This window comes from Crocuta crocuta, unplaced genomic scaffold, assembly GCF_008692635.1.
Source record: "Crocuta crocuta isolate KB4526 unplaced genomic scaffold, BGI_CrCroc_1.0 scaffold71, whole genome shotgun sequence".
NCBI lineage: Eukaryota > Metazoa > Chordata > Mammalia > Carnivora > Hyaenidae > Crocuta > Crocuta crocuta.
Genome location: NW_027527548.1, coordinates 335,444 through 362,074, shown reverse-complemented (window position 1 = coordinate 362,074; position 26,631 = coordinate 335,444). Strand labels below are relative to the sequence as shown.

The 26,631-nt window shown below is 50.4% G+C and overlaps 1 long non-coding RNA gene across 1 annotated transcript; it reads left to right on the top strand.

The window, feature by feature from the left end:
* The first annotated feature begins 2,094 nt into the window (after positions 1–2,094).
* On the top strand, positions 2,095–7,417 carry LOC144233496 (uncharacterized). The gene is made up of 3 exons (XR_013335686.1): positions 2,095–2,380; positions 2,589–2,645; positions 7,074–7,417. It is a non-coding gene; the product is annotated as an uncharacterized LOC144233496 (long non-coding RNA).
* Positions 7,418–26,631: the final 19,214 nt, after the last annotated feature.

Here is a 26,631-nt window from a genome sequence, read left to right as displayed (position 1 = left end):
TCGTTACGCTTCCGTGGCCTCTAAGCCTCCTGGCTCCCCCTTGTAAGGACCTTCTAAAAACCTTTGTGGTTATACCAGGCCCACCCAGATAGTCCAAATAATTTGCCCATCTCAAGAGCCTTCACTTAGTCACAGCTGCACAGTCCGTTTTGCTCTGTAAGGCAGAAATTCTCAGGTTCCGGGGGTCAGGACATGCACGTATATGGGGGGGTGCATTGCAGAGGGTGGTTGGTGATTTTAAATAGGCAATGGGGGGCATGGGGGAGGCGTCGCTGAGAAGACACTGTCCGGCAGACATGGAGGAATCCTGGCAGTGGCCAAAGCCACCTCAGGGCACCGCCTTCAGGAAAGACCTGTGAGCACAGAGCCTGGCACCATCCAGCATGCCCCGGGAGGCCAGTGTAGCTGGGCTGAGTGGGGGGGGGGGCAGTGGGGGGACATGAGGTCACGGAGGCTGCGGGGGCAGGCCCTCAAGGCCGTGGCAAGGGCCTGGGGTTTTACTCTGCGTAGGTGGGAGCCAGGGAAGGGGGCTTCTGAGCAGAGGACGGACAGGATCGGACTCAGGTTTTTACAAGCTTCCTCTGGCCTCCGGGTGGAAAAGAGTCTGTTGGGCAAGAGTGGAAGAACGAGGGCGGCTGGGGAGGTTTTGCAAGAGCCCAGGTGAGGGAGGCCAGCGAGAGGCCGTGATGTGTCCCCGGATTCTCCTTCCAAACTAGCCCCGTGCTGCTGGGTGGACTGGTGCTGAGAGATCAAGGCCAAGTCCCTCCCTGGGGAACGGCGTTGGCCACGGGGTGCTGCTTTGCCCAAGGTCATTTTCCTTCCATGGGAACCATCCATTTCCAAAGACTGGTAAGTGCGGGGGTACAAAGGTTCACCCCCCACGACTCAGTTCAGTGCAGCCTGGAGGGCCATCGTAGCTCCAGACCTCACAGGATTGTCTGCAGGGCCCCACCTAGGCTGTGTGGGGTCTAGGGAACACACACACACACACACACTCACACACACACACACACACACACTTTCCCCAGGGTCTCTACCTATATACACAGTTTGTTTACAAATGTATTTTGAGAGACCTGGGTGGCTCAGTCGGTTAAGCGTCCAACTTTGGCTCAGGTCGTGATCTCACAGTTCGTGGGTTCAAGCCCCATGTCAGGCTCTGTGCTGACAGCTCAGAGCCTGGAGCCTGTTTCAGATTTTGTGTCTCCCTTTCTCTCTGCCCCTCCCCCACTTGTCCTTTGTCTCTAAAATAAATAAACATTAAAAAAATTTCTTTTAAAGGTATTCCAAATTCCTGGGCCCATGTGAGGTAGAGTGATTTATCCCTGAAGGTATAGAATAATGGCCAGAGAAGAGGTGTTTCTGTATGTTTTCATCCATTGTGAGCACATGAAGGTTCTTCATAGAGTGGAGGCACCATCACTTCCCCGGAGATCCCTGTTATACAAGAAAAATGGATCAAATCAAACGCAAAGCAACACATCCCTCATGTGAAAACTATCAACGCAATTGTCCACTTGCGGATCTGCTCATTCCTTTAACAAGCGTTGACTGTGTACCTGTGCACACATCCCATCCAGTTTCCAGGGCACAGCAGTGAACAAGATAGATGTGATCCCTCTGTTCTCGTGAAGTTCCAGTTTGCGAGCATAGACAATAGACAGCAAAACAAATAAATATACAGGAAATTCAAGATGTTGAAAAACGCAGACGGAAACAGAATGGGGGGGATGGGATAAAGAATGGTGAGGGGGGCCACTGTCTAATTTTGGGTGATCTGGGAGGGGCTTTATGAGAAGGTGGCGCGCAGGCTGAGTCCTGAAGGGTGGGAAGGGGCTACCATGGGAGATCTGAGGGAACAGTGTGCCGGGCAGAGGGAACAGCAAGTGCAAAGGCCCAGAGGAGGAAACAGGTCTTGAGAATCGAAGGACCAGAAATGAGATGAATGTGTGTGAGACATAAGGCATGAGAGTGGTTGGAGATGGACGTGCAAAGACTTTGCAAAGCATCAAGTGGGCCAGAAGGGGAAGGGAATAGTGTTGTCGTTGTTAATTATCACTGCAGTGACAGTGGGCTTTGTGTCCAGCCCAGGCTTCCAGAGACGAGGAGAAGCTTCCCATCAGTTCATTTCAGGAAGAGCACGAACCTTCTCCCTTACATCTCCATCAGCAGTAGCGGGTCAGCTCTGCTGGCTACAGACCTGTTCTCTGTTATCAAAGTCTGTACCAGGCACATTAACACATATGTGCCCAACTGTGGGCAGATCGAGCCATCACAGAGAGCTTGATATTGGAAGGAGCTGCGGATCATGATGACCCTAAGATACGCCTGCTTTGTCTCTGTTAAGGAATTAGACACAATACTTTCATCCTTAAATCAGGTAAATAAAACTTGATCTCTCTGCAGAAACGGGACCCAGAGGGAAATCCATGTTTTACAGTTCTGGCATTTTGGGCCATATTTCCACACCCCTTTTTATTTGTGTCAAGGGTTAGACTGTGCAAAAATATCTTCCCGTACAAGTTCATTTGTCATTGAAAGGTGCAGAAGGCATTCGCATGTCACACATATTTATAATTCTTTTCCAGGTCAAAAGAAAGAAAGAAAGAAAACGCCTGCAGACCCTTAGTGGTACGTACTTTCTGGTAAGCACGATGACTCCTTTCTGCATTTCGTCTCGTAGTCCAGCCTCTCCTTTCTCCATAGCATATGTTTAATGCTACAAACTCGTTCTCCCGCCCCTTCCATTCATAAGCGTGTGGTTGGAGCGTCTGTTACTTTTGTTCACCCAGCGTCCACTTCTCCTCCCTTCCGGCAGCCGCGCTCTGATTTTATTTGGGGCCAGCAACCCCCCCTCTTCAAGCCACCAGCCTCTAGTTCTAGATTTGGCCTCGGGACCCAGGGGCTTGGCAATCAGGACGTTCTCCCTCTCCACTCTCACCCACATCCTCTTAGGTCGAGTCGTTCCTGGATGGCAAATGGAATTCAATGCCAGGCTCGGTTTGATTTCCTGGAGAGAATCTCTCTTTTCTTAGGATTTGTTTCTGTGAGGCTGTGAGCCAGGCCACAGGGCAGAGAGGCCCCATTTGTGTGTGAGGTCAATACAGACAAAAGCAGCCATGAACTGGAGAGAAATGGAACCTTGTAGACATCACGAGCACTCCTGGATCCAGCCATGCCTGAAGCCGTTACCCCTGGGGCAGGTTTTCTCAACCTTGCTACTATTGTCAGTTTTGGAATAAATCTTTCTTTGTTGTGGGGGGCCATCCTGTACATTGGAGGACCTTTAACAACATCCTTGGCCTCTACCCACTACACAGCATGCTGCACACACCCCCGCCACCCTGTCCCCAGTGACAACCCCAAATGTCTCCAGACGTTGCCAAATAGCCTTGGGGGCATGTATGTAAAATCACCTTCATGAACAATCACTACCTGAGACTGACCAAGGGTTATGTAGGTCAATACATGTCTTACTTTTTTTTTTTTCATATTCCTGTTTGAGTTGGGTTTTCCATACTTGTCCCCAGGGGGACAGCTTTACCTTTAGGATGCAGGGTGACACCTAATAAAAGGGGACCTGATGGCTGTAGGAAGGGACGGGACACCCTGCTGCCAAGAAACCAATTCAGACTGTAGCTAAGCCACGTTATAGTCTGTAGCCCTATCCCGAGGGGCGGGACAGAGCCCTGTAACTCACCCGCTTGGTGAGAGAAACTGTCCATGACCGCCTCCCAGGGAGACAGGGAGGAGGGTGGGGGATGGGCAGGGGGCACCTCCTCACGACCTGCCACCCTCCTGCATCCCAGGAGGGTCATAGGACATTCTGCCAAAGCTCAGATGAGCCACAGTACCAGCCTCATCGGTGAGACCTGTGCCCATGGGGGGCCAGGGGGCGTTTGTTCACTGAGGTTATTACGAAAACAGGATAATGTCTATTGGGTGATTAAAACACCATTTCCCAGGATGATAACCAGTCCCAAACACATACAGGCTTCAATCGCTTGCAAAAAAGAAAGAAAAGAAAAGAGAAGAGAAGAAAAGAGAAGAGAAGAGAAGAGAAGAGAAGAGAAAAGAAAAGAAAAGAAAAGAAAAGAAAGAAAGAAATGGGGGAGGAAAAGAAATCACCGACCCAAGTATTTCCAATTCCAAATTTCTAAACATCTGGCCGTTTGGAGGCCAAGCATCCGGGAGGCTTGGTTGTGAATTCGTGTAGCCAGAGCAGACGCTTGAGGACACTGTGAGTTACAAAGCTGACTTCTAGGTCAGTCTCAGAGCAGGGCTGGGGATGGTTGCCCTGGCCACAGCCGAGTCTGTAAGTCTTGCCTGGAAATCCTTGCCTTTCTCCCCAGGCCCCATGGGGACCCTGATGTGTCCATAAGTATGATGTGGGGATCCTGGCACCTGGAGGTTTTATCTGGGAAACGCTTGCTCAGGGAATATTCTAGCACTCAGTTGTGCTCACTTGAAATGATGTCAGAGGTGTGATGCCGGTTGCGTCTCAGGTCAAGAGAACCGAACATCGAGAAGAAAAAGGAGGGCATGTCAGGGGGAGGTCGGCAGCCGGAATGCTGAGGCAGGAACTCATTCCTGGTGCTGGGAAGACGGAAGAGAGCTGAGAGTCTGGGACCTGCTTCAGACCTTCAGTCTTCCTTTCCTCTGGGGAAGACCCCCAATTCACACCATCTGTGTTGATGGAAAGGTTGGGGACCCCTGGGCTCCTGTCCTTGTTTGGGGACCCTGAGGTTTGCCACTTCTTGATTTTGAAGTAAATTCAGGACTGGAGTTAAGTTGAGGCAGGTCAGGCACTGGTCTTGGGCACAAAGATTTTGGGGGTGCTCCAAAATCTCAGTAAAAAAGATAAATATGATCTTAATGTAATGTTTTAAAAAGGAAAATGAATAAAAAATCCACAATAAATAAAATATAAAATTTTAAAATAGAGACAGGATCTGTTTTTTTATTGGGAGTTAAAATTAAAAAAATTTTTAATGTTTATTCCTTTTTGAGAGACAGAGTGCAAGTGGGGGAGGGGCAGAGAGAGAGAAGGGAGACACAGAATTCGAAACAGGTTCCAGCACAGAGTCTGATGTGGGGCTTGAACCCATGAACCATCAGATCATGAACTGAGTCGAAGTTGGACACTTAACCGATCAAGCCACCCGGGTGCCCACCTTTTTTTTTAAATGTTTATTTTAGAGAGAGAGAGACAGAGAGTGAGCAGGGAAGGGAGAGAGAGGGAGACACAGATCAGAAGCAGGCTCCAGGCTCTGAGATGTCAGCACAGAACCTGACGTAGGGCTTGAACCCACAAACAATGAGATCATGACTTGAGCTGAAGTTGGACGCTTAACCAACTCAACTGAACCACCCAGGCGCCCCCCGGGTGCCCTTATTGGGAGTAATAATTTGACTTGTATGCCTCTAATTCCCTAATTAACTGTAAAACCAATCTGGTTTTTAAATATTATGATGAGAACCATAGCTTACTAAATAAATAAAAAACCCTAACCAGCCAATTTATATCAGAAACAAATCATGATTTTTTTTCTCTGAAACAGCTGAACCAGATTTCCACAATATTTTATGATCTGAGTAGATATTATTTTTGAATCATCCGCTGACAGAAATGCCCGACTGAGTCCGACCACAACAGAAACAACCAAAACAATTAAACCCTAACCTCAGTTGCAAACCTTTCTGGGTTTATAAATCCAGCTACCCAAACTCTTACAGTCAACTCACCATCTTCACTGGCCTGGGTCCCAAAGGACCCGCCTCCTGTGCAGTGAGGACTGTTTCTCAGGTCTGCAGAAACCCAGAGAAGGAAACTCATCTTCTGATCTGAAGGGAGATGAAAAGCATATTTTAACAGTGCGTTTCAAATGCATTCCATGCTCATCACAGAAGCATCCAAGTACCTACATCATTTAGAGAGCTGCAGGAGAGCGAATAATGAATGCGGAATATGCGAACGATTCATTTCACTTTTGAAAAAATGCAACCCAGCGAGAGAAAGCTACGCAAAAGATCTAAAGACAAAATAAAATCTCTGCTGTTTGCAAAGTCAAGGCAGTAATGAGATGATTAAGCAAAAACAAACCTGAGATTTAACCTTAACGGAATTGAACATTTTAAATTTTTAAAAGGTGGAGAAAGTGCCATAAAGGGGGGAGGGCTGAGGGTTAGGGAAACTGTTATGAAAACGAGAATTATGTGCTCTGAGCTGTTCACAGCTCTGTCCCTGGAGTGTGAAATTAGCGACAGAGGCAGATTTCACAGGCACTTCAGGAAGCGTGGCGGCGTGGCGGCGTGGCGGCGATTTGTGACAGGGGCCGCCCGGCCAAGTCCTGCCCACTTGCAAGCTGCTGTCGCTATTCATGCAAAGCACAGAGAATCCTGAGTGTCTGGAACGTTTTGCATTTATACTGAATGCAGACTCCCTTTCCGTGGGAGCGAGTCTAGCCCGTGGGTGGGGCGCCCCGGAAGGAAGCATCGTGTGACAAATTTCTCACCAAAATCTTGCTTCCTCTCTTAAGAAAAACTCCATCCATGTGGTTTGCGTTTATTGGAAATGTTGGGAAAATGTATATGAAATAGGAATATGGTTAAAAGCATTAAACCTTAAAATATCTCCAGGGGCAGCAAGGAATTTTGAGTCTGAGTTCCAGGTCGGAAACGGTTGATGTGGCCTCTCCGGGACACCACCCGCTGGAGAGATGCTTTGGGGAAATGTAACAGAGAAGAGACATTTGGAGAAACAGTGGATGGGAGGAGGTTGTAGTTCCTGAGTCTCCTCCTGTCTGTCTTGGTTTCATCCAGGGCAACAGGCCACAAGCGGAATTATTCCTTGTCACGCTTTTCTACCTTGTCACAGTTAGATAGGCAGATCCCAGCTTGGAGCCGGATAAAGGGATTTTTTTTTTTCTTAAACTCAGCTAACAGGTCCCAGAATACCAGTACCCCAAGAGCCGGAGAAAACACTTGTCTCAGGAGAAAATCTTAGTTGTTTCACCATCTTTGGAAGCACTTGGGACCCAATTTCAATCGTTAACAAATCACTTCCCTTTCAGGTGCGGTATTCAACCATTTATGGCCTCCTTGCTGTCGGCAGGTGTTTGGTATCTCCCCGATATGGTTTGAACTTGGAACAGTCTTACGGAAAACTTGAGATCGTGTAAGAACGGGCTCACAGCTCTCCCCCACACACTGTACCAGAAACTCATACTGATGTTGGCTTATCAAGTTACAGACTATGTTGGTTCTCATCAGTCAACAGGTGAGTCAGCAATCCAGAGAAGTCTCCAAGGACCGGGGTCTGTCCATCTCGGCGTCGTCTTCTGAGCGGACTTCTGCCTGAGGGTATTGAAGGAGGGTAATTCTTCCTGGGCATTGAAGGCCACTTGGGTTCAGAAGAAAAAAAAATCAGGCTTTGGAAGCTTTCTTAGAGGAGCAAGCAGGAAGTTTTCTAGAAAACTCCAGCAGACCCTTTCTGGAATCTCCTTGGCCCCAACTGCATCACACGTGTGCTCTTGATAGATCGCCGCCAGGAAAAATGGCCGGGGTCAGCTCCTCCAGTCCCGTGCAATGTGAGGGGGACAGGAGGCTCATGAGAAGTCCAGGACCTTTCCTGGGGAGGACTGGGTCGTGGATGCCGTGGGCAGTGAGCGATACCACTGATGTCTAGGAAAACCCACCATCTCCCCTCTGCCAGCCTCACCGAAGGAAAACTCTGTTTGTTCCACCCTTAGGTCTGGACGCACAAGCCATGAAAACATACCCATGGAAAGATAGGAACGACGATGCTCAGAGCAGCTCTAACCCTAATAGCTCTAAACTGGAAACGACTCAAGCATCCATCAATAGGAAAATTAATAAATGAACAGCAGGCTATCCACGCAGTGGACTATCACTCAGCAATAAAAAGGGAGCCACGGCACGGGCATTATTAATTAGATGCGTCACTTTCAGAAGTATCCAAGTTCCGAAGCCACCAAAAAATGGTTGATCCCAGATGTGGACCAAAGGTTGGGAGCAAGAGACCAATGACAGATACTACATTCTCAACCTTTCTGTATGTTTGGTAATTTTAAAAGTCATATATTATTTAGTTTAACAAAACGTTAAGGGTCTGTTTCTTCTCCCTGCCCAGTGATCCTCAGTTAACAGTTTAAATAACCAGAAGCCCCACTCGCTCAAGTTCAGCTTGGGTATTGGGAGGAGACGGAGGTCAGATAGCTAGAGCAGCACAACTCGGGCAGCCAGGACTTGGTGGCACTGGTCTGAGAGTGGCTCAGCAGAGGCGGCTCATTCACAGGGAGGGACAAGCTGGGGGCATCTCAAATGAGAATGGCCTTGAGGGTAAAGCCCCTACACTCACAGGTCACGTGCACCCCTGAGGGATCTGGCCACCAGCCTTGACAGAGCCCCAGCCCGGAGCCTATAAATGAACTAGAAAAGAGAAGTAGAGGGGGCCTGGGTGGCTCAGTCGGTGACGCGTCCGACTTCAGCTCAGGTCGTGATCTCTCGATTAGCGGGTTTGAGCCCCACGTTAGGCTCTGTGCTGACAGCTCAGAGCCTGGAGCCTGCTTCAGATTCTGTGTCTCCCCCTCTCTGTCCCTCCCCTGCTCATGCTCTCTCTCAAGAATAAATAAACATTAAAACCTTTTTTTAAAATTAAAAACAAAAAAGAAAGGATAAGTAAAGTTTGCTGTCTTACATACAATAAGGATTTTCTGAGAAAAGTTTCTCATGCTGATTGGCCCTGGAATCCAAAAATGCAGCTGAAAACAACCTTTGCTGAGCCAGAAACCTGGAAAGTTCCAGACAGTGAATCCAGAACTTAAAAAAAGAGAGAGAGACCAGAAAAGAAAAAATTAGGGGTTTGCCACTCATACGGCCTAAGTGTTTATCATGTTCAAAGAAGCAGAACTTGGAATGTGATTTGTTTTACAAAAATTGTATTCAGACAGCTCTTTCCATAAAAGTTCCAGGGCCTGTCTGTAGTCCTCAACCCTGCCCACTGTCTGGGTCCGGCCCTCCCTGGCCGAGCTCGCACCCCCAGGGGGATAGCCCCCTGGCACCACTCGGTGCCACACTCCTGCCACAGGTGAGGAATCCAGGAGCCGCTTCTCGAGGACGGATGAAAGGCTTCTTTGTCCCGAATCGACTTTTCATTTGGTTTTCAAGTGCTCTATTATGAATGTTGTAGGTAAACATTCCAGTAAGACTTGGGTAATCTTTTCTTTTTTTTTTTTTTTTTATTTGTTGTCGGCTTACTTTGTTTTGCTGTGTTTGGGGGTCGCAACTCTTTGTAAGGCACGGGAACCGACTCCGGCTGCCAGTATAGACGTGCTTCAAGGGTTTTTGATGTTTTGATCACCTTGCTTAAGACATGGCTTGTAGGACATGGCTTCTGACAGAGAGATGGGTTGTCCAGGCTTGGGTACGTGGCCACACCCCTTGGGGGCACCGGGCGCCCTGATTGGCTGGTCCTCCAGCCTGTATCCAATGGTGAGAACTTGGTTCCCCAAAGAGAATTGGAAGGCTGATGCTGGAGAAAGAAGAATCCCGTGGCAGAGTTCCGTGGAAGCAGTGCCTCTCAACCCTCGTGACTAACGCAACACCCGCCTTTATGGCAAACATTGTGTAAGGCTGCCTTACACTCCGGAAATGAAATTCGTGAGTAATATGACCCACTTATACACATCATTTAAAAAATTAGCATATTGCCCTAGTCACAATATCGAGGAGAAATAAGGGGAAATTAACTTATAGGATATTGCTTATAATAAAAATAACAAAACAGTAGAATTATGCAGAATTAAAGGATAATAAAAACGCACTTGGGAGCAGCTAGCCTACAAGATTGAAAGAATCAGTGAGATGTTTGCTTCTGCTGTTGATGAATGCGTGGATTTAAAAGCAGCAAGGCAGTCAGAAGCCTGTACAAGAAATGTTCAAAATGAAAGAACAGACACTGGAGTGAAACCTAGTCAATGAACATTAACAGGTGCAACAAAGTCCTTTGTGTTCCCAGGCTTGAGGCTCAGGTGGTTACAAACAGGGCTCTTGCTCATGGGAATATCCAGGACATTTAAAAGTCACGGCGGGGTGTGTGTGTGTGTCTGTGTGTGTGTGTGTGTCTGTGTGTGTGTGTNATGAGTTGTAGCATCCCTGGGCTCCTGTCCACTAAATGCCAGTAGCCCGTGTCAGGTAAAATTGGGAAAGATTTTGAAATGTAGTGGGTGTCTTCATTTGCTCATCAAGTCATCTTCCCCTTTCCTTGTCTTTGACTAGGTTATTTTACAATTCTGTAAAGCTAAAATTTCATTTATAGCAAATTGATAGTAATGCAAATAATTCCTGTCCATAGAAATGCATGTTATGTCCAGGGGGTGTTTTTAACTGACTTTCTCTGCTGCACCCCACCCCCTCCCGATTATGGAAGAAGCCAGTTTTACATGTATTAATGAAATTCATTTTAACCTTCCTAATCTCCTACAAATGTGTTGCACTTTGCATTTCTCTCTCTTTTTTAATGTTTCATTAATTTTTGAGAGAGAGAGACAGGTGCAAGCAGGGTAGAGCAGAGAGAGAGGGAGACACGGAATCCAAAGCAGGCTCCAGGCTCTGAGCTGTCAGCACAGAGCCTGACGCGGGGCTCGAACTCACAATACGTGAGATCATGGTCTGAGCTGAAGTTAGACGCTTAACCGCCTGAGTCAACCAGGCGCCCCTGGATTTTTCTTTGACATAGTTTTAAAACTTTTCTGGTTCCTTCATTCATTACTGTGTTAACACTTCTAACACATTCATTGAATCTTTGTACAACATGCGTGATTTTATCTTTTAAAAAAATTATTCTTTAACAATCCCAACCCATGCGTAACCGAAAGTAAGCTCCTCACCTTTTCAGGCTCTCCGTAAGACAATACTATTTGCACTGAGTCACTGCATTAACGCACACATACACACATCTTCATGCGGAGAAATGACAAACCGAAGGAAACCTAACCCGTATTCCCTTGTCTTGACCCGGAGGCCGCATGGCCTGATAGCTGACTGATGCCCCATTGCTCTTCCTTTACAAACACTCCGCTGTGGGTTCTTAGAGTTTGAAACCTCGACCTCAAGCCGAGGTCCCTGAGAGCCAACCTTTGTTCATAGCCATTTAATTTAACCAACGTTCTCAGCTTTTTGGCTATTGTCTGAGGAAAGTCACAACTTGAGGTGACCCAGCACCCTTCAGCACTTCTGTGAAAGGGAATTACATCCTGTGTAATTCTAATCTTCTCAGCCACGGTTGTTTTCTTGGTGTCGTGGGGGTATTTTTAATCCTCAAAAGGAAAAAGAAGAAGAAAATCCGAAAAGACCACCCCAAGTCTGAAATCCTGTTAAACCTTCAACAAAACCAAATCCATCAGGGCTTGACGAAACAAGCTCATGAGCAGAGAGGAGTGCGGGTGTAGCGGTAAGATCCCACCGGCTCCATTATGAAACCTGGTTCCCTCCATCCGGACGGCAGACGACAGGCGTTTCCCGGGTCCCGGGTGTCCTGGTTGTTGGGTATGCGAAATGGAAGGAACCATTCTCTGATCTTTGGGTTCCATGTTCATTTGCATAACCCTGGTCCTTTTAAGAGCAAAGGACAGAAATCATCACCGAAGACATGCAGCAGAACATGGGAGGGGTGTGGACACTGTTGTGCCCTGCTGTTTAAAATGATCTTCCTGGCGAACTGGGGTTGTGCCAAGGCATCAGGAGGTCAGGGTGGGGAGAGTGAGAGCTCCTTCCTAAAATCCTTATTCCCTAATCAAGATATGACACACTTCTAATATAGAGAAGAGTGTCTGTCTAAAGGGATTTTCTGAGGAATTTTACGATACTGGAATAGTAATTACTGTCAGATGCTCAAATACTAAAAAATACTCCAAAGTGCCATTTGAACGCATGACAGTGTATAACTAATGCTGTATTTCCTGCATGTTGTATATATGCACCTGTCCGTGCACCCCGCCTCGTTCACACCATGCAAGCCCACACCCCCCACCCCACTTCGTTCAGGTGGCTTCTCTAACGTCTCTGAGAGACCGTCCCTGACCACCCATCTAAAATAAGGTCTTCACTCTCTGCATCTTCTTTTGCGCTTTATTTCCTCCATCGCATTTTTCGCTTGATCGCGATTAACTTCAGAGGACTCTCAGTGTACTGAGCAGAGACGCAGTGAGGCAGACAGGACCATAGCAGCAGCAGTGATGTGAGGTATGTGCTACAAGAGATGGTGGAGCCAACTTAGGGGCTGAGGATGGGAGCGGAGCAATCAGAGAAGGCTTCACAGAAGAAGTGACAGATGCAGAGGGGTGAGTAGGAGTTCACCCTGAGACGTGGGACTGAGGGAAAGGCATTTGGGCAGAGGGAACAGTCTATGCAAAGGAATGGAGGCCAAAGAGCTGTTGCTAACAAGAGAATGTAGGGCGTGGCCCGAGAGTGGTGAAATTTTCTAAATGATGACCCCACTCCTCCTGTCCCAGTCTAATCCAGTCCCGAGTTAACTTTTGAGAGTTGTCCAAGCACAGGGCATGGTGGAGAATGGGGAGAAACATAAAGCACACCCCATCCCCCTGGAGCTCAGTCTGCCAGGTGGGCAGCAGCAGTGGAAAGGGGATCAAGAGTGAGAGATCTGTTACGTGTTCAAGGCATCAGTAGATGATCACTGAGCACACATTGGATTTGTGCCTGACTCGGCAGGGATAGAGTAGCAAAGCTCATTAGATAGTGGCCAGGTCATTCATTCCTTCATTCACAAATATTTATTGGCGCTTATGTTATGTGCCTGGCACGTCTGAGATGTTTGGGAGAGAGACATGAACAGGAAAGACGAGATCCCTGTCTTCATGGAGCTTACATGGAAAATTCATCCCAAATGCAGGTGAGCAGATGAGTAAATAAGATGTTTCCAGACCATGGCAGCGCTATGAAGAAAACACAACAGAGCAGAGGACTGGGGGGCGGGGAGGGAGTGGGGAGCAGGGCCTCCCCTCAGACACAGGGTCCAGGAGAAAGCCCCTCCGATGCCTGTTAGAGCCGAGGCCTGAGCGGGGAGGAGGAGGCAGTGAGTGAAGATGTTGGAGGAACAAAGACACAGGCTGGGAGGTGGGACAGTCGTGGGGTGTGTTTCGGGAGACAGAAGAACCAGCGTGGCTGGGGGGTAGGGAGTGCAGAGTTGGGGTGCGTGGGGTTGGCAGGGCCAGGGGTCGGCGCCTCGTAGTCCTGGTGAGGAGATGGGTCTGTTCTCAGTGGGAATGCAGCCGACCGAAGCCTTCGTTTTCACCTCCCTGCCTGGAGGTGCCCATTCTTTGTCTTCCTGGGGACTTTGACATGGAGAAGCCCTCATGACATTTAATTTAATTTGGCTGAAACCCATCAGGCTATTCTCTTGCCCTCCCCAAGTGTCCTCCTCTTTCCTGCCCTTGACTCCCCCCTCCACCTGCTCCGTCCACACGGTGACAGCTTCCCTCTGATGCCAAGTCCCTAAGCCACCCGATTTCCTGTGCCTTATTAAAATTATTAAAACACAAAGTCCAAGCACAGCTGTTATCTTTCTTGTCGATCCACAGAGAAAAGAAACAGGCAGAGAAAAGAAAAACGTAAAACGCTGTGATGTTGGATCTGAGCGGCCCTGCACAGCGAGACAGAGGCTGGCCAGTTCTCGGGTCAGCATGTGACAGTTCACCAGGCGCTTGGTACGGGAACTGTTTGAAGCAATGACACTGTGTGGTGGCAGCTCTCACTCACTGAGGCTCTCAGGGGCTGCCTGGTGCTGGGGAGTCAGGAAGGGAATCGCTTATACATGGGGCTTAGGTATAGCAGTCAACATTTATTGAGCACATACTGTGTGCCGGGCACGCTCTAAGCATGCACAGGTGTTATATAATTCTCACAATGGCCCTTGGAGAGGGCAGCATATTAGCCATGTTTCAGGGGAAACTGAAGCCAAGGATGGTGAAGTGTTTGCTACTTGTCTCACAGCTAGTGAGAAATGGAATTTAGACTTGATTGCAGTCCATTTACTGCACACGCTGTATCTGAAAACCCCAGGTCTGGCAGAATAGGGTGGACAATGAGTTGGAATCATGAAAATCAGGATTCCATGCCCCTCGACCACCAGCCCCTCCCTGTATATGACCACGGGCCATGGAGCTGGGCTGTCATTCACACGCTCCCAGTTGGTGGAACACAGCCTCTCAGATATTGCTCATAACACTCCACGTCGAGGGTTAACACTCTTCCACTTATTGTTGTCTGCTGCTGACTCTTTGGAGTCTGTGTGTGTGTGTGTACGTGTGCGTATGTGTAGAGTGTGTGCAGAAGTGGGTCTCTAAAGTCAGATAGGCTGGGCTTGAATCCTGGCTCAGCCACTCCCAGAAACAACCTTGGGAACGAACATTGCTTAAACCCTCAGTGCCTCAGTTTCCTTCTCTGTCACATGGAGACAATCAGTCCCTACTCCATAGCGTCGATGTGAGCGTTAGATGAATTAGCCCATGCGGAGCTTAGATGGGGGCATGGCACAGGGTCGGTTCTGGATCACTGTGGTCCCTTGTTACCCTGCCTCTGCTGTGCATGCAGCCCCAGCGACAGCTCCTCTCCTGAATGCGGGTGAGAGGCATCCTGGCACCCTGGAACCTTGCTGGGTGGCCTTGAGCCAACTGCTTCCCCTCCTTGTGCCTTGGCTTACTCGTCTGGAAAATGGGACAATAATCAGACTTCCTACATAGGCCTGTTGCAGGGATTCAAGGAGTTCCAGGGCCACTAAGTATTAGCTGTCATTTCTACCGTTACCTGCCTTGTCTCCCTTCCTCCTCCAAGTAGATACCGAGCCATGTACTTCACACCATACACTCATGGTCTGTGCTCTCCCAGGTCCCCATGCTTAGATTGCCCTCCCCTGGATCTTTAGTTAGTGACCTCATGTTCCCTCGTTGTCTCCTTTTTTTTTTTTTAATTTTTTTTCTTTTTTAATGTTGGCTTTATTTCTGAGAGAGAGAGAGAGACAGCATGAGCAGGGGAGGATCAGAGAGAGAGGGAGACACAGAATCCGTAGCAGGCTCCAGGCTCTGAGCTAGTTGCCCACACAGAGCCCGATGCGGGGCTTGAACCCACAAACCGTGAGATCATGACCTGAGCCGAAGTCAGAGGCTTAACTGACTGAGCCACCCAGGCGCCACTCCCTCGTTGTCTCCTTAGTGAGGCTTCCCTGACCATGCATCTGATGGAGGTCTTTGCCCAGCGCCGGTCACTCTCATCCCAGCAGCCTGCCACGCACAGCCAGGGGGCAAATCCATCCTGCCATCTATGTTTGTCGATAAAGTTTTATTGAAATAGCCACACTGATTTGCCTATGTATCACCTATGGCTGCATCCTCGCTATAGGGCGTTGTTGAATGGTCGTGCGACTATTGCCCTGCAGAGCCTACAGCATTTAGCATCTGGCCTTTTACAGAAAAGGCTTATCAGCCCCCATTCTGTCCACATCTCATTTGATTTCCACCTATTTTTGGTCTGGTTCCCAACACCAGATGCTGAAGCGAGGTAAGGAGTTTATTGTGGGAGACCCTGCAAGCCAGTGGGGCAGCGGGACAGGGCAGTGTGCCACAAGCAAGCCCTCAGCGTCCCAGCCATCACTGGCAGAGGCTGCATCTGGGGTGTTGGCTCCCAGCCCTTCCTGGGTCAGGAGAACCGTCAGGAGGAGTCTGGGGCTCATGGTCAGATTGCAGGTGGCAAGGACCCGCCATGAGTGTTGAGGGGTGTGGGCTGCGTTGACAGTTATACTATTTTCTTATCTGTCCTTATCTGTCCCCTGCTGGAGTGGGGACTCATTGCCATGGACCTTCCCGGGGGATGAGCCTCGAGGAATGTTGGCTGAGGTCCATCTCATCTGCCATGTCTTTCTACCATCACAGTCATAGATGTCATGGCTTCTTTTCCGTCTGTCCTTTTCTGACATGACATGGCGGGTTTGCTGGGGGTAACAGACAAGGACGCTGAGGTCTGGAAATGTGACCTATCTCAGACCTTGCAGTGGCTCAGGGGATTCCCTCAGAGACCAGGACACCCCCAAGTCTTGGTTTATCTCGACACCATCTGTCCTCTACACCGAGGGAGGGCAGAAGCGTTCCCCCACATCTCGCCCAGTATCCACCTGGTCTCCTCAATGCACCCAGAGGGATCACTGGATGCCCCAAACCCATGGGCCACCCTGCCGTCTAACTAAACGCTTCTACGGCCTCACCTTCCTCTAAAAACAGACCCAAGCTCCTGAATGTGCTTCGTCCTTTGAGGTTGGTTCGACTGTGTGCAGCAGAGACTCAAAATAATAAATAAAGTAGAAGAAACAGAGGAAAGGCCCATGTGGCCAGGCCCAGTAACGCTGGGATGAATGTCAGGAGGCCATCAGAGAGGGTGCCACGGTCACATCCCATGGGGCTTGTAGGGTGCGGACTTCACTCCGGGCACGGGGAAGAAGTCAGAGGATTCTGAGCAGGTGAGTAACGTGATTTTATTGACTTTGAAAGCATGTGCTGGTCTTGGGCCGTGTATTAGATTTATATGAACGACTGTTTGGTTAGGATCAGCTCTCCCAAATGTCTAGCCCAAGTGGGCCATCCATGGAGGCAGGGGCCGTACCTATTTTTCTCTCAGCAACGTATGTCCTGCTTCTAACACATTGCTGGGTATGTGGCAGACAGTCGACAAATATTTGTTAAGGAAAGAGAGAAGGCAGGGATACAATGTTTAATGTAGACCCCGGGGCGGCCCTCTCTCTGTGTGCTTCACACGTGTAAATCCCGGGTGGGCTGACCCCATCATCTCCCAGGCTGTGTCTATGTCTGATGGTTAGCATATAAACATCTTTCACAAGCAACCACATTGATCCTGAGGTTGCCTTCGTGCTGAGCAAGAATAAGTAATGATTCGAGCTACTTCGACAACAATTCAACTGTCTCTTCGTTGCTTTAAAGGAAAGTGGCTAAAGAGACAAGGGCCTTCGGGGAAGCAGTTACAGTGCTGCGTGTCACCCCTGAGGAGAGACATAACTGCAGGATGATTTATTGCATCCTTCTGGTGTGGGAAAAGCCAGCGGCTTACGGGGGAAATAGCTCGCCTGTGCCCACCCACCTGGAGGGTTGAGGGAGCATTTGTACTTCGTTTAGCTGTACAGAAACGTGGAGCTCCTTCCCTGCATTTGGTGAGCTTTATGTATTTATTTTTAAAAATTTTAATGTTTATTTATTTTCAAGAGAGAGAGACAGAGCATGAACAGGGGAGGGGCAGAGAGAGAGGGAGGCACAGAATCCAAAGCAGGCTCCAGGCTCTGAGCCATCAGCACAGAGCTCGATGCGAGGCTCGAACCCACAAACTGTGAGATCATGACTTGAGCCGAAGTCAGGCGCTTGACTGACTGAGCCACCCAGGTGCCCCGCATTTGGTGAACCTTATACCATATAAACTGCTGGCTCAGTAGAACTCCAGCTACTCAGTTTCCCAGACTCCCTTGCAGCTAGGGCTGTGGCAGATGCCTCTGCTTGCGCCCACATATGTAAACTTTGAATTGGAGTCTTGTCACGTTGAGAAACAGGAAGCTCATGAAATCCATTCTGGGGACGGTCAGTGAGTGGGGAGGCTAAACATTAGTGCTCTGGGCAGGGGGGGCCAGAGTGCCCGTGTCCAGAGGTACTGCTGGTGTCTTCATGCGAATAACTCTGTGGGATGATTTTTGACCCAGCTCCTAGCTAAGTGGCCTTTAAGTTTGATTCTCTGGCCCTTCTGGGAAACCTTTCAGCTACCCACTATGTTTTAGTACATTCCTTTTCTGCTTACATTTACTAGTATGAGTTTTGTTTTCACCTAACTGCCCTGACTCACCCAGGGTGCAAGTGCACGGAGCCGCCTAGCAAGTACCAGAGAGGCAGATGGTAAATAAAGAAGGTGCATGTGTTCTGGACTTAAGTGAGCACCTGGAAACAGGAACTAGGCCAACAGCCACAGGCCACAACGGGTCCCGCTTACTTTCTCATAAATATTCATTAAGTACTGGCTGTACCAGGCACCGTGCTCGCTGCTGGGGATAAAGTACTGAACAGGACAGACAAGGTCCCTGTCCACCTGGGGCTTCCATCCTGGCTGGGGAGACAGCAAGAGCTAATACACAAATGAATAAACGAGATCTATTCAGATTGTTGTAAGTGCCGTGAAGCGAAGGCACGCGGGGTGACAAGACAGAACGTGACGACCGTGCTGGGCTACTTTATTCAGGGCGGTCAGGGAAGGGGTCTCTGGTGGGTCCGCCTCTGGGACGAGAAGCAGCTGGCCAGGACAAGCATGTGCATGGCCCTGCGCAAGAAGGGTCGTGGCATTGTTACAGGAGGGTTAAGGGACCGGGCCACACATACGCAGGGCCTCGTGGGCCACAGTGAGGAGTCTGGAAAGCACTGAGTGGGAAATCATTGGAGAGATTTCTGCAAAGGAGTGACGTGGTGTGACTTGCAGTGTGGACATGGGGTGTGAGCCTGTGCGGGTGGCCGGGAACAGGTGGTTCCGGCACCTGCGAAGGGCTGTCTACCAGGGAAGCTCAGTAGAGACTCGGCAGGGTTTTTGGTGGGGCTGGGTTTTTGGTGGGGCTGGTCAGGTAGGCACCTTCCGGATGGGCAGAAGGAGAGTCGGTGCTTCGTATAAACTACAGTGTTCAAAACAAAAACAAAAACAAAAACAAAAACTACACTGTTCACCCATCTGGATGAAGACGGGAGGGATATGGGACGGATGCCTGTGGGACTCAGTCAGTTGAGCATCTGACTTCAGCTCAGGTCATCATCCTGTGGTTCATGAGTCCCAGCTCCACACTGGGCTTGGTGCTATCAGTGCAGAACCTGCTTAGGATCCTCTGTCCCCCTCTCTCTACCCCTCCCCCCTCTCAAAAATAAACAAACACTTAAGAAATATATGGGGAGGGATAGAGAGGAGAGAAGTGTGTGGACTCAGAATCTACTTGGGGGTTGAGCTGTCAGGAAGTGCGAATGGGTTGAGTTGGGGGATGTATGGAAGGGAGGTATCAGTCTCTGGTCATCATCAGAGGTTGGGTCATCGCCATCACTGATAATGATCACTGGGTGCTTCGGAGTTCAACCCCCACAGCTGCAAGTGTCTGTCTCACTGAGTCACAGAAATTTCATAATGAGAAGGATCTTAGTGCATCCGGTACAACTACTTCTTTTAACAAATGAGGAAACTGAGGCCCTGGGGAACGGTTATACAGAGTTCGTATTTGACACAAGACTGGAATGTCCAGTCTCTGATTTACAAGTAAGTGCCCTTCCCATATGTCTTTTTGAAGACAACTAAAAGGATCAGGAGTAGTAGATTTGAAAACCAGAAATGACCATGTGCTGGTTACTAAGCTACTGTTTCTCAGCCTCCAAAGCCCCCTTCTAAACTGTTCTGTAATGCCGGGGCTGAGACTCTACAGAGTCTGCTTAGTCTTTCCCAGTTAGCCTTTTGCTGGGTCCCCACCTATGCAGACCGTAGCAGCCTGGGCCCCATCGAAAGACAGAACTGTACAGTGATTTAAACAGGGGAAATGTTACATAAAGAATTATTAACCTATGATAAAAGAGTCACTGTGGGCTGTAAGAAAACCCTAGGTGGGTTTCCTTGAGGCTAAGGGAGGGTCTCCTAGGAAGGGCAAACTTGGAAGAGACCCCTTCTGAAGGCTGGGGTTCAGATCTCTTTGTAGGGTGTAGTTTGCTGGCCCCTGGTTTAGCTCACTGCTATAGCACAGGAAGTCACCTAATGAAGTCACCCGCCTTCCGAATATACACCAATTTGTCTCTGTACCCCCACTGCTGCCATTTTGGTCCAAGCCACCATCATCTCTCACCTGATGGTTGTAACAGTCACCTAACTGGTCTTTTGATCTTGACCCACATTAGGTCAGTTTTTGAAGCAGAGCCTAGAATGGAGATCCTTATGCATGTGATTTATTGGGGAGATGCCCCTAAGAGAAGGGAGGGAGGGGGCAGACCAGGGGGGGGGGGAAGCTAAGAGAAAGAGAGCAGCTTCATCCTGAGCCCATGGACAGCCCTGGAGCATGAACTGTATCCCAGAATTGGCCCCAACTTGAGGCAAGGGGGCTGGCATTTGGACCTCCATGTCACCTGTCATTGGTGACAGGCTGCTCTGGGGCATGCATGGGGATTACAGCCCCTGCACCAGGAAGCTCCCATTTGTCTCTGGTGCAGTTGTCCCTCTGGGGAGGGGCATCTGTGAGCCTCTATTAGCTATGACTCAGAGCAGCTGGCACATGAGGTCAGGAAAGGGGGTCCAGGCAGGGCACCAACCACGCCACCAGCCTTCCCAACATTCTACCGATAGGTGGGCGGTCCATGTGGCTCTCATCTTCAGGTTCAGGGCAAAGTCAGGGATGGAAGCCATCCACCTTGTGTGGAAGCCGTGAGGTCGCTGGGCTGCTCTAGCACCTGCCACAGGGTGGCCTAAAGGGGCAGGAGATCACGGGGGAGCTGGGTCCAGACCTTGAGTCCACCAGTGTCCTGCTCAAGCCCACCCTTGCCCTTCTCTGGCTGTGGGACCTTGGGCGAGCTTCTTCCTCTTCTGGATTCATTTCCTGTCTGAAGGTGGGACCTGCCGGCCATCTTCAGGGCTAATTCTGGGGCCGGACGCCATCGGCACTAATTTTTTTTTAAAATAGTTTATTGTCAAGTTGGTTTCTATATAACACCCAGTGCCCATCCCAACAGGTGCCCTCCTCCATGCCCATCACCCCCCTTCCCCTCCCCCCCATCAGCCCTCAGTTTGCTCTCAGCATTCAAGAGTCTCTCATGATTTGCCTCCCTCCCTCTCCCCAACTATTTTTCCCCTTCTCCTCCCCCATGGTCCTCCGTTAAGTTCCTCCTAATCCTCCTATAAGTGAAAACATGTGGTATCTGTCCTTCTCTGCCTGCCTGACGTATTTCGCTCAGCATAACACCCTCAAGGTCCATCCATGTTGCTACACGTGGCCAGATTTCATTGTTTCTCATTGCCATGTAGTATTTCATCGTATAGATAAACCACACCTTCTTGATCCATTCGTCCGTTGATGGACACTTAGGCTGTTTCCATGATTTGGCTATTGTTGAGAGTGCTGCTGTGAACATTGGGGTACATGTGCCCCTATGCATCAGCACTCCTGTGTCCCTTGGGTAAATTCCTAGCAGTGCTATTGCTGGGTCATAGGGGAGTTCTATTGTTCATTTTTTGAGGAGTCTCCATACTGTTTTCCAGAGGGGCTCCATTGGCACTAATGTTGAATGCCCCTCTGGACATCCATGTCAATTAAAAAGCTGTCTAAGATGACCTGAGCCCAGAACCCAATTCTATTTTGCATAGACACAAAATTACTTTTTTCATTGTCTTGAACCATATCAGGTTTTCAGGAATAAACTGTGGTATGAATTAAGGGAAGATAGGGCTTTGTTTTGCTCAGGACTTTACCAAGCTCCCTTCACCAGTTTGAAAGCTCAAATTACCAATGACAAAGCTTCACGTGGAGAAGAGCTGTCTCTGGTCTGCAACTGTAGTTTCATTCCCTGGGATTCCACGTCCAAGTTAAAGCATCTGATGACTTGACTGTTTCTTCCCGTTGAGTCGTGCCAGAAGATTTACATGTTGAAAAGTGTTTTATTTTATCATGAATTCCTTTCCTCCCCCCCTTTATCTCACACTTGGGATATTGCATTTATTTAAAAATATATGTGTAGGTAGGGAGGTTATATTAAGTATGAATTTCATTCCAGTTGAATAGAAGTAATGAAATATTTGTTTTAAAAACCAGGCGTTGGCTCCGATAGAGCTGAGAACCACAAGTCTGAACAGAATTAGCAACGTCTTCTCTTTCCCCCGGGGGACCCACAGCCGCATTGAGAGATTCCTCTGAGCTACTTGTTAGCTTGAGCCGAATTTTACAAGGATAGTGTCCTCTTTGCCCTTCAGTTCCATCCAATTCTCCTTTGTTGTGATATATACCTCCTTTTAAGGAGTCTGCTGACATTTTCATCCCACCTCCCTGGGCCCTGCGTCCCGGAATGGTCCCTACCAAGGGAGTGTGGCTGGCTGGCTCCCCTCTGCTGGGCGGGGCAGAACTGGGCTTTTGCCAGATAGAGGTCTCTGTCCAGTGAGCAAGTAATTGCTTTCCTCTGTAGGAGACACAACAACAACCAAGAAACAAACAAACACGTCTTTTAAAAAAGCAGAAACGCTTAGTCATGCAAATCAGGGCAAGGAGAGGGGAAAGAAAAGAGCCTCATTCACATGCAAAGCTCCAGCCAGGCCCCAGCTCACTGTCCCATTTCTATGAAGACCCCGGGCCCAGAGCAGCAAACGCCCGGCACATCAATGCACGTTCATAAAGGTTTGTCCCAAGTGGAACAAACACCACTGGTTCCCAGGACACCAAGAAGCAGAGAATTATCCGGAGGTTAACTGGGTCGTTAGCTGTGGCACAATACGGGTCATTCTAGATGTAATTGCCTCCCCCTCAGCCAGAGGCTCCAATACAGCCACCAGTTCTCACCGCGGGGGACGGTGACTTTGCGGCAAGCTGAGGTCTCTTGGATACCCGGCCGTCGTCGGGGGCGTCATCATGATTCACGGGGCCTCTGACATCACTGGTGCTTTTGTGATGCAAAGTTACACGCTGTCGAAACACACAAGGGACCTGTGAATTTGTGTGTCCTCCTTACATGCGTCCCCACAAAACGGGGCAGGCAGAGACATACTGTTTTCATCAGGTAGCCAGGATCTGTCTACACCCGCATGGCAAGACATCTAGACATAGAGGTGACGGTCACGAAGGGAGTTTATTACACCCGGGGGCCCACAGAAAGAGGACGCATGCGATGGCGTGCTGGGCCAAGCGAAGAAGCACCAGGGTCTGCAGGGGGCGGAGGGAGGGGCGGGGAGACTGTGAGCCAGACACTTTATTCCCAGGGTGGGAAACTGAGGCAGGGCTAGTCTGATGAATGCTTTCAGCGGGGGTCTAGGCCTCAGGCTGGCCCTAGCTGCCTGGTACATGGTGGGTAGCGGCCAGGAGCGTGAGAGCCTGGGAAAGGGCGGGGTTGGGTGGTGTGGCCTCTGGACTGGTTTGTACTTGAAGCGTGGACTCCGAGGTGAGTCGCTCGGAACCTCGCAAACTTGGCTAACTCTGGGGGGGGGGGCATACCTCCCGGGTGGCAAGGTCAAGATGTCAAAGCATCAGAAGGCAAAAATAAATAACTAAAGAAATAACTAAATAAAAGACATGGTTAATACACACCCAGAGACACGGCAGGACCCTCGCACACACACAGACACACGCGAGCAGCTGGGTTAAAACCGCCTTCTTTTCCCGTAAGTAGAAGTTGGATCGCTCTCCCCAAAGCACGTCTTATTATACAAGAGTGCTCTTTCATTGCGAGAATACTTGAGAAGTTGCAGGGATGAAGCTCAACAGATCCGCGGGTTACAATTACGCCTTCTGCAGATGTTCTGCCTTCACATCCTGTGTGGGAAGTGTAAGAACCGAACAGACAGAGAAGGAGGCTCACACAGGCTGGTCTCACGCGGGCAGAACCCGGAGGGGATCACCAGGGAGGAAACCCCCTGGTCAGCGCCCCCTCCGCCGGCACAGGGGGCGGTCACAGGGCGCCACCTGGGCCTGGAGATTCGGAAGCAGGTGCTCGCCTGTGACGGGTCACACCACCGCCCCTCAATCTGAGGTGCCTGCCTGGATGGCGGAGGCCCGGGGGGGCAGAGCCACGCTGGGCTGAGGCCGTCTGGCTTAGCCAGCCCTGGGCTTCCGGGAAGAACAGCAGGGGCCTGCCCCCCACGGCCCGGCACCCCCCACCCGGCAGCCCCATCCTGCCCAGAGTGGGGGCTCCCTCTGCCCTGAGAACATGCTTGACCACTCGGGGATGTGCCCAGCTTCACAGGCCCCCAGCTACTCCTCACCTCCTCCCCCGGACTCCCCGACCTCCCTTCTGTGCCACAAATGTGCCTGGTTCGTCCCCACCCAGGGCCTCTGTCCCGGCCGCGGCCCCCTCCTTGCTGTCCCCGGCTCACCTTCCAGGGCTTTGCCAAGTGTCCCCTCGTCAGCGAGCCCCCTGCTGGCGCCGTCCGCCCAGACCCCTCCTAGCTTGCTGCTCCCCATCGTGGGAAGGGACCTGGAGGGCATGTGTCCTTGGGGTCACCTCCCTTGCCCTCCTGAGTAGAGCGTGGGCTCCCAGGAAGCAGGGACCGGCCCGACCCGCTGAGCTGCCTGGAATGGGCCTGGGGGACGACTCTGTGGCTGGGCCTGGCATCCGACGTCCCGGGCTCAGGTCCCGCAGGCTGGTTACCGGCCACTGACGGCGGCCCGGGGACGCCTCCCGTCTGGGTCCAGGCTTCCTCCTCTGTGAGGCGGGGCTGATACCACAGTCCTGGTCTCGTACGATGTCGGGAGGCTCAGAGACAGAGGAGCCCTGCATCCGAGCTACGGGGACGGCAGAGGCCCTGTCACCATCACGCGTATCTAGGCAGAGGCCAGGGCTCGGGCTGAGGAGAACAGGACAGTGCCTGCTGAATCCTTGGGGCATTTGTGCACGTGTGTGTGCGTGTGTGTGTGTGTGTGTGCTGCACAGTTTAATTACCATGTGGGTCCCATCAATAGTCACAGCTCATGCTTACTACTGCCAGGCACTGAATCCTCACACCACCTGTGCGGCAGGTACTGCTGTCACCATTATCGTCGTCATCATCATCGCTGTTCTAGGGTAAGGGGACTGTGGCACACGGGGGTGAAATCACCTGTCTGAGGCCGCACAGCCGGCAGGTGGAGGGGGGCGGGGTTCGAAGTTAGGCAGCCGGGACCCTCACCACTGTGCATTCCCTGGGCGCTGTCTGCACACTGCGCGGCCTCCCAGCGGGGTCCCAGGGTGCGCTCTCTGCACACTGCGCGGCCTCCCAGCGGGGTCCCAGGGTGCGCTCTCTGCACACTGCGCGGCCTCCCAGCGGGGTCCCAGGGTGCGCTCTCTGCACACTGCGCGGCCTGCCAGCGCGACCAGGCAGAGCAGCAGCGCCGCGGAAGCCCAGGCAGAGGGCTGCGCACTTGCACATTATCATGTGATCACCCACGGAGGGTTAGATGTCTCTGGGACGCCTTGAATTCTCTGTAAAAGCAGTTTGTGTATGCCACGTTGCTTCTCCACAGGAAATCTTTTGATTTTGCAATGAATAAGGGTGTGTTCAAGAAAGATTTCACCACATCGTCAACATGACACTTGGAATGTTCCAGATTGATGTCCTGCTTGAGAATGGAGCCCAATCGGAGCTCTAATGGAAAGCCTTACTCCTCCGTGGAGAAAATTTGCTTAATTTCCAGTGATTCCAGCAGCACTAGGTCTTTATAGTAAGTAGTTAAACCAACCAAAAGCTTCTCTTCCAAAGACTGTGGTAGTTCCCTAGCATCCATCCCATCCTCCTTCAGATGAACAGACTCTGACATTTTCTTTTCTTTTTTATTTTTTTAAATGTTTATTTTCTTTTGAGGGGGAGAGACAGAGAGACAGAGAGAGACTGCATGGGTGGGGAGGGCAGAGAAAGAGAGAGAGAGGGAGACACAGAATCTGAAGCCGGCTCCAGGCTCTGAGCTGTTAGCACAGAGCCCAATGAAGGGCTCGAACCCACGGACTGAGAGATCCTGACCTGAGCTGAAGTCGGACGCTTAACTGACTGAGCCTCCCAGGCACCCTGTAGACTCTGCTGTTTTAAAGCGGGCAGAGCACCATTCAGAATAAAGCCTACATTTCCCAGCCTCCCTTGCAGCTAGGTGTGGCCGTAGGGCCAAGTTCTTTCCAGTGGGATGTAAAGAACAGTGACAAGTGCAGCTTCCAGGTAGTGGAGCCCTGACAGGGGAGGGTCTTCTCTTCCCATTTACCCACCTCCTGATGGCAGGGTGCAGACATGGCCCTGAGGCACCAAGGGCCACATAGATGAGAGTAAGCCCCCAGGTGTGGTGACTGTACGGACAGAAGGAGCCTGGACCTTGAGCTGCTATGGTGCCTGGGCCACCCACCCGCTGATGATCCCATAGAGGGAAAGAGACTGCAGTTGGGGCAATATCCTAACTCATGGCAGTGGATCCCTCACCGCAGGTGCTTACACCCCAGAGCCCCCGAGTGGGGTCCCCCATGCCCAGGTTGTTAGGGTGGCACCCTGCCTTGCCCACTAGACTTTAGCATGAGCCACGTTTCCCAGCCTTGTTCACATTGCTGACCATGCCCCACCCCCTGGCTGCCTTCATTCTTCAGGCTCTAGAACACAATTTGGGGCCTGGAAGGTAGAAATATATACTCTGTGTAGATTTTAAGCCACAAGTGAAATCTCCATGGGTAACCACATTGTAATTGCTGAAGATACTTCTATTATCATCTCATACATGGTAAGCAAGAAAAGAAAAAGTAATCCAGCAGACAGACCAAATCAGACTCTTCTCTCTTGCCTGCATACGTGCACGCACACACATGCACGCACGCACACACAGAGTTCACTGCCCTGCCT